Source organism: Pinus tabuliformis, chromosome 1_2 (assembly GCF_031772625.1).
Source record: "Pinus tabuliformis cultivar Carrire ecotype Pingquan chromosome 1_2, CPIR1, whole genome shotgun sequence".
Classification (NCBI taxonomy): domain Eukaryota; kingdom Viridiplantae; phylum Streptophyta; class Pinopsida; order Pinales; family Pinaceae; genus Pinus; species Pinus tabuliformis.
This window is the reverse complement of record NC_142298.1, coordinates 802,835,588-802,840,780: the sequence shown is the minus strand read 5'-3', so window position 1 is coordinate 802,840,780 and position 5,193 is coordinate 802,835,588. Positions and strand designations below refer to the sequence as shown.

The 5,193-nt window shown below is 33.8% G+C and overlaps 1 pseudogene; it reads left to right on the top strand.

Moving 5' to 3' along the window:
- Nucleotides 1-453: 453 nt before the first annotated feature.
- On the top strand, nucleotides 454-1,675 carry LOC149208334 (G-type lectin S-receptor-like serine/threonine-protein kinase SD2-5 pseudogene; annotated as a pseudogene).
- The last annotated feature ends 3,518 nt before the right edge of the window (nucleotides 1,676-5,193 follow it).

Sequence of the window (5,193 nt, the reverse complement as noted above, 5' to 3'; positions counted from 1 at the left end):
GGTTGCAAGTCACTTCTTATGATTGTTTATTGACCCTCATAAAGGTGGTTAACAATAGTTTAATCTGCAATATATTTTTTACAATGCTTCTTAGCTTGGATCTAAATATATATTGGTTGATGTTGCATCAAATATAAGTCTATTTGGGATCAATAAAAAACATTGGGTTATATTAATGGGTGAGTGTGAGTAATTAAGCTGATAGACCTTCCTTTGAGTAAGACTTTCGTCGTCCTTTTCTTTCTAACGTTGACACCTATCGTGCAATTTCTGTTTATTATCTTTGTCATTCTATTGAAAGCAACTGCTGGAAAGTCGTATCCACTTACCTAGTGGAGTTGTAATTGACAACCGATAAACGCAAGGAAAATACACATGGTATATGCGTCGTTGTCATTCTTTAATAATGGAAAACAACAGTGTTGCTTTCTGCACCGTTTATCACGCTGGGGATGGATACGTGTAACATGCTCAGCATATATATCGTGAAAGTTCTAAAACTTTACCTTGAAAAGTCTGGCTGAATGCACTCCAACCGTTCCTGCACGTCTTCTAATAAACTCTATTCATTTGCGTTAAACTCATGAGTATCCCTGCTAGGAGTATGAAATGAGATAGATGCATCAGAAAAACATAAGCGTGCAATCCGATTAATGTATGCAGGCGAACGTAAGTGATGAATTCTGCGCAAGATCTAGAGGGGAATGCTGGCGATTTTAAATCTCGAATTATCAGATTAGTCTTCCTCAGCCCGCTGGCGTTGGTCGTGGTTTTTGTGGTGAGCTTGTTGGTCGTGCTATTCACAGCCAAAGGAATTGTGCCATTTATCCTCCTCCCACTCCATGGTGACGTATTTGTCTCTTTTGTTGCCTGGAAATTGATCTCCAGGTGGCAGAGAACGCGAAAACAACAATCTACTGAAGGTGCCAACGTATTCAACGGAGAATATCTGAAGAATCTGACTGGCCTTCCTGCAATATTCGCTTACGAGAGCATTGAGATAGCCACAGGCGGGTTCAACAAAGAAATTGGAAAGGGAGGATTTGGGGCAGTTTATGAAGGAACTTTGATGGATGGTACACTGGTGGCTGTAAAATGTCTGCTCAACGAGTCGAGGCAGGGACAAGCAGAGTTTTGTGCAGAAATCGCCACAATATCGTCCATCAATCATTCGAATCTTGTGAGATTGCATGGAATTTGTGTAGAAGGTGCTCATCGTATTCTGGTCTACGAATTCATGCCCAACGGGTCTCTTGATAAATGGCTGTTCGGCCTAGGCAAGTGTTTAGATTGGAAAACTAGATATTCAATTGCTCTGGATACCGCCCGGGGACTTGCGTACTTGCACGAGGAGTCGAGGCTTTGTATTCTACATCTAGACGTTAAGCCTCAGAATATTCTGCTGGATGAGGATTTCAAGGCGACCGTGTCTGATTTCGGCATGGCAAGATGTCTAAATAGAGATATAGAAAGCCACTTGGTGACAGTGGTGAAGGGCACGATTGGATATATGGCGCCCGAATGGCTTTGGGGAGTAGGAATCACGTCCAAGAGCGATGTCTTTAGCTACAGGATGGTACTTCTTGAGATCATCAGCGGGCGCAAAAACGTCCATAAAAATGGGGATTCGGACAACTGGTATTTTCCTTCCAATGAAATGCATTTGGGTTTGTAGAAATAAGTAGATAAATCAATTCAAATCTTAAAGATAAGCATATTTTAAAAATTATGTTTTCTTGGGGTCCTTAATAAATATAGTTAAATTCTATAAGCACTTTTTGAAGGCATTATCGCACACCTCAGTAACTAATTTAATCATTTGCACATTTCTTGTCTTTTGGTGAGCGCGTTGGGACTTTTACAAAAGTTGTCCTGTTTTTTTGGAACACAGAAAGGATCAAAGAACTAGATGTATATGCTGTGTTTCTTTGCTTGTTTAAAACTTTTGAACAATTGATATCGTTCGACGTTTATGTAAATTAATCAAAGTCTGGCCAATTTTAGCTGAACAATCCATTGCTACTGTGTTGTAGCATTTCTTTTTGCATTCTAGTCAGGTGAAGCAGTAAACCTTGGTGCATATTTAGCTATAATGGCCCTAGTGTCTTTTAACTCCTGAATTTATATTTTATGCGACAACCGAAGAACTTGTAGCTTGTTAATTGAAAATAAAAACTTATTGTTGGATGATAGAGCTTGACATTATTCTTGTGGTTGATCTCTATCGGATGAGTTTATGATTATTGAGTTAGGACAATGGCAACGTCCTTAGGTTCTATATGCATTTTATTATCAATATAATATTTTACATAATATTTCTCACTGTAACTGGAAATGGAATGATGTTCATCTAAATTACACTCCATTGGTTGACATTGGAATGATGACCATCTTAATTACACTTCATTGGCTCACTGAAGAGTAGAATATGTAAACAACTTAAAAGTGATTATTGATGAGAGGATGAGATTTACCATTTTGTTCTTTATATTATCTGCAAAACATAAAACACATATAGTTCAATAGCAGATATTGATTGTGAACCAAAACAAGTTCTAACTGATCTAATAAAATTGAAACTTGAATAGCTACTGTAAACGCACTGTAAACGCATGTGATAACAAACACTACTTATGAGAACAATAGTGTTTGACAATAGAATTCTAATTAACAACTTTGTATTTTCTTTGGATTAATACAATTGTGTCTCTTCTTGTGGTCACTCGTTTTAGTGACCCACTGGTGCTTTCTAGAGCTAAAAATTTTCTTGTCCTTGCCTTTGGAGCAATTGTATGTATGTGGAAGTAAAAGCAATTATGATATCGCTATTGATTTGCTAGACCATTGTTATGTACTTTTTCAGGTCTGAAGATGTGTAACTTATCGTTTAGCTTGGTACATTCTCTTGTATACCACTTTACTTTGAATTTGTCAATATCATAAGTCCAATAGCGATTTAAGTGTATGTCTGCATGGCAGAACTGCATTGGGCTTGAACTTTTCTAAAAAATTACATTGTATTTAAAGAAATATGATGTCCAGATAGCATAGAACTCCAAACATCAAATCTCTTTACTCCTTGTAGGCTTGAACCAATATCTCTTTTAGGGAAATTCAACAACTCTAATTTAATAATCCTATCGGCCTCTCTTTGTACCTTTTGGGACAATTGCTAGTATATTGACTATGTTACCTTAATTGCCAAGATAATTTGATGGCGCTTCATAATGCGATTTCATAAAGTGTTGGCCCAATCATTATGTCAACCAATGTTGATCTATGTAAAGGATATACATTTAGCTACATCTATCGTAATACCGTAAGATCTATATTTTAAGTAAACTAACATGATCAACCTACCTTGTACACCAATACTTTGATTCCACATTTACATTGTACTTGGAGGCACATTAGTCATAAGTCAATGAAACTTCAACAATGATGCTAACTAGATGAAAATGTCAACTACTTGTAAGTGGACCTATACTTCATCTAGAAAGTACATGTGTTTTCCTTGTTGTAGGCAGCACTTTGTTAGGGTAGTCCGTGCTGTAGAACTTCAAAGGAAAATGGGTTTTAGTTGGATACCAAATGGCTTGATCAACCAATATTCACAGTGCACAATTTTTTTAGTGTTGACCCCCCATTAGGTCAAGGGATGTAAATTAAGACATCATTATCCAAACTCTACTATTATACCCAATACCTTTATGAAATCTAACCCCAATTAGTGAAAACATGCACATTGCATATCATAATGACTCCGATTATATAACGAGAAAAGATGTTGAGCAAGATCGCTCAGATGATTTAATTAATGAAGTTGATGACGACTCCTCCAAAGATCAATTCTTATTCCACATCTTTTAGAAATGTGTTAGAGAATAAAATATGTACAGATTTGAGGAACAAGTAGACATACAAATTAGAAAAGTGGAAAACTAAAGACAACTAGACACCAAATGAAAGTAGAATATTATGCATGAGACTATGTGGTGAAAAGCATTATCCTTCTTCCTTGTTCTTTTCATTCCTTAAATGTTTATTGCTAGATTTCTGCTTGACACAGTTCGAACTTTGTATAGGAGTAATGACATCTTCATGACACCCCCTTCTTCCATCCTTTCCTCACATAAATTGCATTTAAATAATGGCATAACCATAAAAACATATGAAGCATTGCATGTCCTTGATATTGTATTTCATTTTCTTTATAAAATCATTACAAAATAAACTTAGTTTATTTTAAAAGTTTTTGGAAAAAATATATTTAAATTAATTTCATTGTGGTTTATAGCCTAAATTACTCCAACAAGTTACTCATTCACAATGTTTTAAAATAATAATAACAATAATTTAATTTTGATATTCTAGTATAGCCAAACATCAAGTTATTGTATGAGACCCTCTTGTTTGTAAACAAAAGATTTCTTCTACATAACAATTCCATTATTTATATTACCAATGAGTATATATTCTATCGTTTCAAATTTAAATCTATATCTTACTAGAAAAAGATTTTTTTTTAAATAAATAAGTCCATTAAAATCGTACTTTATATTTAAAAATTATTCGTTATTATACAAAATATGAAAAAAAAACCACCCTTTATTAATTAAAATTAATAAATAAAATATCCATTATTTTTTTAATAAATAAGTCCACTCAAATTGTACTTTATATTTAAAAAATATTCATTATTATATAAAATATGAAAAAAAACCACCACTATATTAATTAAAATTAATAAATAAAATATCCATTATTCCAAAAATCTAATTTTTCAGAATAACCAAATATTATAAACGCTATTTCTGAAATGTGAGGAATTCCATGCTCAACCAATGTCATTAATTTTTTAGAATCAACCAACGAATTATATTAACCAAATAATAAAAAGCATAGTGTTTAATATTTTATAAAAAAACCTCTCAAATAATTAAAAAACGTCTCAGATAATTAAATTTGGAATTGAGCGGTACCCATAATAGTCCTAATATCATTCAGAATGTAAAACAAAATGTCATTACATAGTTTTCCTCTACATTATTAGGAGCTCATCTTTAGTTCTCATAGTATCATTCAGAACGTAAAATAAAATGTAGAGCCTCCTCTACATTATTAGGAGATCATCTTTAGTTGTCAGCAGCAGCTCATCTTTACTTCTCATATATAGAAGTCATTGATGATGAA